This window comes from Schistocerca nitens, chromosome 5, assembly GCF_023898315.1.
Source record: "Schistocerca nitens isolate TAMUIC-IGC-003100 chromosome 5, iqSchNite1.1, whole genome shotgun sequence".
Classification (NCBI taxonomy): Eukaryota; Metazoa; Arthropoda; class Insecta; order Orthoptera; family Acrididae; genus Schistocerca; species Schistocerca nitens.
Window position 1 is genome coordinate 146,089,353 of NC_064618.1, and position 10,219 is coordinate 146,099,571.

Genomic DNA, 10,219 nt, shown 5'->3' on the forward strand with positions numbered 1-10,219 from the left:
AAAAAGATCAAGAAAGAGTTTTATATGCTGGTAATTTCTGGTTTATTCACTAGATATACAATAATTGTTATAGAAATTACAGAAATTCTATTTTCTTTAGTAGATGTTTAATCGCCAGATACTGATGACTAGAAAAAATATTACGAAGATTCATTTCATATGGTTTAATGACTAGAAACTTTTATCACCTCATTACTTCACCCCCCCCCCCCCCCAAGGCAGTCTAACATAAATCTTCTTTGATATAGCTGGTAGAACATTAAAATTTTTTCTTGATATATGTTTTAATGCAGTTATCATTCTTTTTCTTCTTTGACAATAGGCTTTATATTTTTAAAATGGGATATAAACAAAAGAAATATGTACACATATACACCAATAATACTGGGACCGCTAAAAGGACGCGAAGAAAGAAAACTATCATACAACACACACACACACACACACACACACACACATATATATATATATATATATATATATATATATATATATATATATATATATACGAGGGCGAGTCTAATTAAAACCTTAAATTTGTAATAACAAATCGAAATTTCGCGCCATTATCCTGTAAGTTGATAAAGCGTGCTACAAACAGCGTGCAGAGTGGCCTGTAGGTGACAGCATAGTGCAGATGGACACATACCGTCGCAGTATCAGTATAAAGATGGCCGCCCCACTTGCGACTTGCACCAGAGAAGAACAGCGTTCTGTTATTCGGTTTTTGCTTAGTGAAGGTGTGAAACCTATTGAAATTCATCGACAAATGAAGGTTTAGTACAGTGGTGTATGTTTGTCACAGCAGCAAGTCTACGAATGGAGTAGGAAGTTCGCAAATGGTGTGACTTCAGTGGAAGATGCTTCTCGTCCAGGTCAGGCACAACGAGTTGTGACTCCACAGAACATTGCAGCAGTTGAAGCCATGGTGAAGGAAAACAGCTGAGCGACACTGAATGACATTGCAGCATGTTTACAGATTAGTCATGGGTCAGCACACCACATTGAGCATGATGTGCTCCAGTTTCACAAAGTGTCTGCAAGATGGGTGCCACGGCAGCTGGCTCCTGAAATGAGAGAACAACGTGTTGATGCTTGTGGTGATGGCTTCCTTGCAAGAATTGTTACTGGGGACGAAACCTGGATTCAATTCCACCAACTGGAAACGAAGAGAGCGAGCAAGGAATGGTGCCATTCCTCATCACCAAAACCAAAGAAGTTTCGAACAGACCCATCAGCAAGGAAGGTTCTGCTGACTCTCTTTCGGGACGAAAAAGGCGTCATTTTGCAGCGTTATATGCCTAGAGGGACCACTGTCACCAGTGCATCATACACAGATCTACTAAAAAATCATCTGCGGCCTGCAATCAAATCAAAGCGACGTATGTTACTGTCAGCAGATGTCCTTTTGCAACATGACAATACAAGGTCCCACACCACACTTACGACAGTTGCAACAATCACAGACCTGCATTTTGAGTGTCTTCCTCATCCACCATACTCACCAGACATTGCCCCGTGTGATTTCCATATGTATGGACCACTCAAAGACGCAACGCGAGGAAAGAAGTTCCGTTCTGATGAAGAGGTACACTACGCTGTGCATGAGTGGTTGCACAGACTACCAAAAGAATTTTTTTCTAAAGGAATTTATGAACTTCGTAAGCGCTTGAGGACTTGCATTGAACGTGGGGGAGATTATGTTGAAAAGTGATACAGTTTTGTACCATTTCTGCACAGTAAACAATATTTTAAAAAATATTTAAGGTTTTCATTTGACTCATCCTCGTATGTATATATATATATATATATATATATATATATATATATATATATATATATATCCTCAAACATGTACGTGTTGTTGTTGTGGTCTTCAGTCCTGAGACTGGTTTGATGCAGCTCTCCATGCTACTCTATCCCGTGCAAGCTTCTTCATCTCCCAGTACCTACTGCAGCCTACATCCTTCTGAATCTGCTTAGTGTATTCATCTCTTGGTCTCCCTCTACGATTTTTACCCTCCACGCTGCCCTCCAATGCTAAATTTGTGATCCCTTGATGCCTCAAAACATGTCCTACCAACCGATCCTTTCTTCTAGTCAAGTTGTGTCACAAACTTCTCTTCTCCCCAATCCTATTCAATACCTCCTCATTAGGTACGTGATCTACCCACCTTATCTTCAGCATTCTTCTGTAGCACCACATTTCGAAAGCTTCTATTCTCTTCTTGTCCAAACTGGTTATCGTCCATGTTTCACTTCCATACATGGCTACTCTCCATACAAATACTTTCAGAAACGACTTCCTGACACTTAAATCTATACTCGATGTTAACAAATTTCTCTTCTTCAGAAACGCTTTCCTTGCCATTGCCAGTCTACATTTTATATCCTCTCTACTTCGACCATCATCAGTTATTTTACTCCCTAAATAGCAAAACTCCTTTACTACTTTAAGTGTCTCATTTCCTAATCTAATCCCCTCAGCATCACCCGATTTAATTTGACTACATTCCATTATCCTCGTTTTGCTTTTGTTGATGTTCATCTTATATCCTCCTTTCAAGACACTGTCCATTCCGTTCAACTGCTCTTCCAAGTCCTTTGCTGTCTCTGACAGAATTACAATGTCATCGGCGAACCTAAAAGTTTTTACTTCTTCTCCATGAATTTTAATACCTACTCCGAGTTTTTCTTTTGTTTCCTTTACTGCTTGCTCAATATACAGATTGAATAACATTGGGGAGAGGCTACAACCCTGTCTCACTCCTTTACCAACCACTGCTTCCCTTTCATGCCCCTCGACTCTTATAACTGCCATCTGGTTTCTGTACAAATTGTAAATAGCCTTTCGCTCCCTGTATTTTACCCCTGCCACCTTCAGAATTTGAAGGAGACTATTCCAGTTAACGTTGTCAAAAGCTTTCTCTAAATCTACAAATGCTAGAAACGTAGGTTTGCTATTTCTTAATCTTTGTTCTAAGATAAGTCGTAAGGTTAGTATTGCCTCACGTGTTCCAACATTTCTACGGAATCCAAACCGATCTTCCCCGAGGTCCGCTTCTACCAGTTTTTCCATTCATCTGTAAAGAATTCGCGTTAGTATTTTGCAGCTGTGACTTATTAAACTGATAGTTCGATAATTTTCACATCTGTCAACACCTGCTTTCTTTGGGATTGGAATTATTATATTCTTCTTGAAGTCTGAGGGTATTTCGCCTGTCTCATACATCTTGCGCACCAGATGGTAGAGTTTTGTCATGACTGGATCTCCCAAGGCCATCAGTAGTTCTAATGGAATGTTGTCTACTCCCGGGGCCTTCTTTGGACTCAGGTCTTTCAGTGCTCTGTCAAACTCTTCATGCAGTATCTTATCTCCCATTTCATCTTCATCTACATCCTCTTCCATTTCCATAATATTGTCCTCAAGTACATCGCCCTTGTATAAACCCTCTATATACTCCTTCCACCTTTCTGCCTTCCCTTCTTTGCTTAGAACTGGGTTGCCATCTGAGCTCTTGATATTCATACAAGTGGATCTCTTCTCTCCAAAGGTCTCTTTAATTTTCCTGTAGGCAGTATCTATCTTACCCCTAGTGAGACAAGCCTCAACATCCTTACATTTGTCCTCTAGCCATCCCTGCTTAGCCATTTTGCACTTCCTGTCGATCGCATTTTTGAGACGTTTGTATCACTTTTTGCCTGCTTCATTTACTGCATTTTTATATTTTCTCCTTTCATCAATTAAATTCAATATTTATTCTGTTACCCAAGGATTTCTATTAGCCATCTTCTTTTTACCTACTTGATCCTCTGCTGCCTTCACTACCTCATCCCTCAGAGCTACCCATTCTTCTTCTACTGTATTTCTTTCCCCCACTCCTGTCAATTGTTCCCTTATGCTCTCCCTGAAACTCTCTACAACCTCTGGTTCTTTCAGTTTATCCAGGTCCCATCTCCTTAAATTCCCACCTTTTTGCAGTTTCTTCAGTTTCAATCTGCTGTTCATAACCAATAGATTGTGGTCAGAATCCACATCTGCCCCTGGAAATGTCTTACAATTTAAAACCTGGTTCCTAAATCTCTGTCTTACCATTATATAATCTATCTGATACCTTTTAGTATCTCCAGGATTCTTCCCGGTATACAACCTTATTTTATGATTCTTGAACCAAGTGTTAGCTATGATTAAGTTATGCTCTGTGCAAAATTCTACAAGGCGGCTTCCTCTTTCATTTCTTCCCCCCAATCCATATTCACCTACTATGTTTCCTTCTCTCCCTTTTCCTACTGACGAATTCCAGTCACCCTTGACTATTAAATTTTCGTCTCCCTTCACTACCTGAATAATTTCTTTTATCTCGTCATACATTTCATCAATTTCTTCATCATCTGCAGAGCTAGTTGGCATATAAACTTGTACTACTGTAGTAGGCTTGGGCTTTGTGTCTATCTTGGCCACAATAATGCGTTCACTATGCTGTTTGTAGTAGCTAACCCGCACTCCTATTTTTTTATTATTAAACCTACTCCTGCATTACCCCTATTTGATTTTGTATTTATAACCCTGTAGTCACCCGACCAAAAGTCTTGTTCCTCCTGCCACCGAACTTCACTAATTCCCACTATATCTAACTTTAACCCATCCATTTCCCTTTTTAAATTTTCTAACCTACCTGCCCGATTAAGGGATCTGACATTCCACGCTCCGATCCGTAGAATGCCAGTTTTCTTTCTCCTGATAACGACATCCTCTTGAGTAGTCCCCGCCCGTAGATCCGAATGGGGGACTATTTTACCTCCGGAATATTTTACCCAAGAGGACGCCATCATCATTTAATTATACAGTAAAGCTGCATGTCCTCGGGAAAAATTACGGCCGTAGTTTCCCCTTGCTTTCAGCCGTTCGCAGTACCAGCACAGCAAGGCCGTTTTGGTTAATGTTACAAGGCCAGATCAGTCAATCATCCAGACTGTTGCCCCTGCAACTACTGAAAAGGCTGCTGCCCCTCTTCAGGAACCACATGTTTGTCTGGCCTCTCAACAGATACCCCTCCGTTGTGGTTGCACCTACGGGAAGGCCATCTGTATCGCTGAGGCACGCAAGGCTCCCCACCAATGGCAAGGTCCATGGTTCATGGGGGAAGAACATGTACATAGAGACACATATTACGTAGTTCACATATACACATGCAGTGCACATACATTTATACACTAATTATTTCATACAGATCACAACATTTGAACGATTAGGTGAAAGTGTCTTTATCGACATAAAGTAACTTTGGATCAGCAAATTTTGGCTTCATAATTTCGTAGTAAAATCGGTACGTGTGGAGTTTGGAGAGGTGCAATGTGCATGTACCACCATAAACAGGTTCCTTGAACTCTATGGAAATCTTAACCATCTGTAGAGAGACTAATTCTTGATTGAAGATGATGGCCCAGCCAACTACAAGAACTTTCGCGGCAGTCTCTTAAATTATTCGTGATTTTCCTGAAAATAGCATTATTCATTAATTTCAAAAATATGTTCAGTATTAACATTAATATACTCCTTCCACCAGTATGGCTTATTGACGGTGATGCCACAGGTGATTCTGATTAATTGCATTCCCAACCTTCCTCTCTGGATGTAGTGACATATCACTATCCTCGTCATGCAAACTAGCGGGACATGCCGAATCTGTCTCTATGACATATCCTGCACCAGAATACGCTGTCACATCCGTGAAATCATCCAACTGCGGATGCCCTCATTGGACAGTCTTTAGAAGTCTCCAACAGACAGATATTGTTGCATTTTGTATCCGTATAATTTGTTAACATCAAGGTATGTGATGTAACTCTCATCCTCAGATGCTTTGAACTGTCCATCGATTCATAGTTTTGTTTTCCTTGGCATGCCTGTGCAGACACTGACAAAGTTCGCCACAAATTGTGCAATCGAAAAAGAGCAGCATGCCGAAATCAGTCAGTAGTCCGAAGACAACGCTTGTTCTTTTCAGCATTGTGTCCTACGAATGCCCTTGTGTGGTGTAATTGAATGCTGGTTCTAGAGTGCGTGTGGTCATGCATACACTGGAATTTCTCGAAAATGTTCGTAAGTATTCGTAAATTCATGTCCATTTATAGCTTTGCATGCTCCCCTTGATGAGAGACGTTGAATTCCTCTCAAATATTCATGCTCATAATCTGCATCCGTTGTGGCATCACCTGCAAGATTAGTGGTGAACTCGGCTGTATTCGGCGATGTGGTGTGTTGAGCCTCTGCAGGTATTCGTAAGGAAAAACCTCATCTTCGTCATACTCTGAAACTTTGCAGCATTGGGAAATGCAGCTCTAGTGACATGCATGTCCTCCTGGTGACCCTGTCTCAGCAAGTTTCTGAATGACGCTTGCATAAATAGAAGTGAGTCCAGCAACTGTAAGATTATGTATGGGATAATCCACTAAACGAACGAAATGTATCTCTTAACACTCTCTGGCACGACACTGTCCTGACCATTGCCCAAACTGAAGTCACTCAAGTATTCGAAGATGAAATGAGCGTCTTACCTGCTCAAATTTTGGAAGAAGACAGGTGTGTGTCATGGCACTTGTTAGTTTAAGTTGCACGCATTGTGTGCTGCACCGCAGAACTTTCTCGTTAGGTAACAGTGGTTTCCATGTGGCGTTTCCACTTTTCTAACAGCAGTCCACAATTCTATTGTAAAGAGTCAGTCACTCACGAATTGGTCATGGGAATGTTCGTGCCATAATTCGTAATTTATTCGAGTTCAGTAAGCAACTATCTTACAGGATTTCCCCAATGTTTGATTTGAAACGATTGCGGCGTTAGTCTTACAACTTGATGCGCCGTTACATATGGTATGTGTTCCTTTGTGAGGGTTGTATGAGAGGCAGTGAGTAGGCACTCAAAGTCAGCATATACTACGAAGGGCAACACTACTGTTGGTGGAAATTCTTAAACTTAAGAAATATGTTTTTCTCGGTTGACACATTTATGACTCTGTCTACTCTTTTAGGCGGAAAATAAATGGGACATGTTGTGGCGGCAGCACCGTCCAACGCACGAGGGGCTGAACTACGGCACTGCCGACACAAGCAGGGGCAGCTGTACCGTTACGCGGAATTTCGGCAACGGTGCGTCGCACACCGGACCGCACGGGAACAAAGCTGCCCCCAGTGCGAGCTAGTCGACGGGACGCGACACACGTCTCCCCAGTTCTTCCGCCGCGGACCACGTGCGTCGAGTCAACGTGACTCCGCCGTAAACGCGTACGCGCGGTCGCAAACGCAGTCGCCGTTCAATTGCCCTTCGTTTCTTCGCGGACGTTACGGCGCCTCCTGTCGCGCCAGGAGCAGAACATTCGGTGACGCGGCCTTTTGCCTCGCTCGGTCCACGCGGTCGCGCCACGGCTCGTCACTGGAGTGTACACCCTCCGGGATCGGTGACCGAGCCGTGCCGCCAGTGCAACGCACCCGTATAGACGAACATCAGCGAAGATTGTTATGTGACATTTATTGTAGCTGTAGGAAAAATAAATGTGTCCAGTCTCGAAACCGCTCTAGTCGTTTATTGCCACAAAGCCTAACCATGAGCATAGTGCGTGGGCGCGGCGATAAATGCCGGTTCACTGCACATGAGTAACTGTAAGCGGAGATACAACACGTTCCCGCTTCACTGGTGACCCCGACGTGATCTGAGGCTAAAAAAACACGTGGTGACGAACGTTCGTCGGTACTAGAGACGTGGAACCGCGAGTAGGCTTGCGCGTATACGCCCGCGCCGAACAGTGCTCCGTAGTAATTTTTTTTTAACTAACTTTTTTTGTATTTTTTTTTGTGCGCGTTTGTTTTGATCGCAGACTGCTTAGTGTTATTTTTTTTTCGTGTGTTTCCCTTGTGTTATTTTCGCTGTGTACTTTCCTCTTGTACGAGGATTCGACTCTGAACTAAGATGGCGACACTAGAGGAGTTACAAAAGACCATCGAAGAACTGCTCGCACGCAACACGAGGCTAGAGAGTGAGCTACAGGCACGGACTACACGCGCGGACGCCGCGCAGCCACAGACAGCTCAGGACAATGTTGGCGCGCAGATCCCCGCCACACCGACGCCTCCTACGACCGCCGGAACGCCGACAAGCGCTGGAGGGGCATTGATCAGGCTGCCTCCCTTTTGGCCGCGCGACCCTGTAATGTGGTTCAGCCAGGTTGAGGCGGTATTTATGAGCAGCCACGTGACCTGCGACCTGGCGAAATTTGGGCACGTAGTGAGCCAGCTGGACCAGAACTATGCGGCCGAAGTGCGGGATATAATCACCGCCCCACCGACGCAGTCGAGCTACAAACGGCTCAAGGAAGAGCTGATCCGGCGGATTTCGTCGTCAGAGGAACAGCGAGTGCACCAACTGCTGCGGCAAGAGGAATGCGGCGATCGGAGGCCCTCGCAGTTCCTGCGCCACTTGCGGAGCCTCGCGCAGTCCGATATGGTGCCAGATTCGCTGTTGCGCACTATCTGGGTGCGCAGCCTCCCAGCTCAGGTGCAGGCAGTGATAGCCGCACAGACGGAGATGCAGCTGGACGCCGTCGCGAGCTTGGCCGACAGGGTGCACGACGCGCTGACAACGGCGCCTAGCACCGCGGCTGCGGCAGCTTACGACTCCGTCCCCCCACCTCCGTGGCGGCAAGCGCCTCCCGCACCCGCATCGGATGCCGACCTGCACCAGCTAGTGCAAAACTTGACCGCACAGGTGGCAGCTCTCTCGACGCAAGTCGACCGGTTGGCGCGCTCGCAGCAAGAGGGCAGCACGCGCCGCAGCGGCAGCAGACCGGGCGACAGGCGGCGCGGCTCGCGCAGCCGGCAACGCAGCAACAGCCGCTCCAACGGTACCCCGCCGACGTCACAGCACGCACAAAGCGGCTACTGCTGGTACCACGCCCGCTTCGGCAACGAAGCAACCAGGTGCCGCGCTCCTTGCTCGCACCCAAACGCCAGCTGCGACCGGACCTAGGCGCACCCGGCTGCAATATGATATCGAAGCGTCTGTTTATTGCGGAATGGGGGGCAGGCGTGAGGTACCTCGTCGACACGGGCTCGGACCTCTCGATATTCCCCCGTTCTATGTTACGAGACCGCAGGCGGGCCGAGGCACTCTGTCTTACAGCAGCGAACAATTCCGCTATTAAAACTTACGGCACACACAGCCGCAATATAGATCTAGGCCTACGGTGCACGTTCTCGTGGACTTTTACCGTGGCCGACGTCAATGAGCCGATCCTGGGCGCAGACTTTCTCGGCCACTACGGGCTGCTAGCCGACATCGCAAACGGCCAGCTCATCGACGCCACAACGAGTTTAAAGATAGCGGGACAGCGCCGGCAGGCTGCATACTACAGTGTTAAACCCGTGAAGTGCCCCGGACCGTACGCTGACATTCTGGAACACTTCCCCGACCTCACCCGCCCAGCCGGTGCACCGAGAGACATCAAACATTCGACGGTGCACCACATTATAACCACACCCGGACCCCCCATATCGTGTCGCCCACGTCGACTCGCGCCGGACAGACTCGCAGCAGCAAAGGCAGAGTTCGAAGCCATGCTGTGGCAAGGCATCGTGCGACCATCGAGCAGCCCATGGTCATCGGCGTTGCACTTAGTGCCCAAAAAAGACAATTCGTGGCGCCCGTGTGGGGACTATCGCGCCCTTAATTCGCGAACGGTGCCGGACCGCTACCCAGTCCCACACCTTCAAGACTTCAGCTACGCCTTGGCGGGCTGCGCAGTGTTCAGCAAGATTGACTGCGCAAAGGCGTACACCCAAATTCCGGTGGCGCCCGAAGACATCGAAAAAACAGCCATTGTAACGCCCTTTGGGCTTTTCGAAAGCCTGTTTATGACTTTCGGTCTTCGGAATGCTGCCCAGACTTGGCAGCGGTTCCTGGACGGCGTCTTGCGAGGCTTGCCATTTTGCTTCGCGTACCTCGACGACATCTTGGTGTATTCCAAGTCGCCCGAACTCCACCGCCGCCACTTAACGACTGTCTTTCAGCGCCTGAGCGAAGCCGACATCGTCATTAACCCCGCTAAATGCGAGTTCGGTGTGACGGAAATTGAGTTCCTCGGCCATTTAATTACGCCCACCGGATCGACACCGCTACCGGAGAAAGTGAAGGCAATACAGAACATGCCACGTCCGCAGATGCACAAAG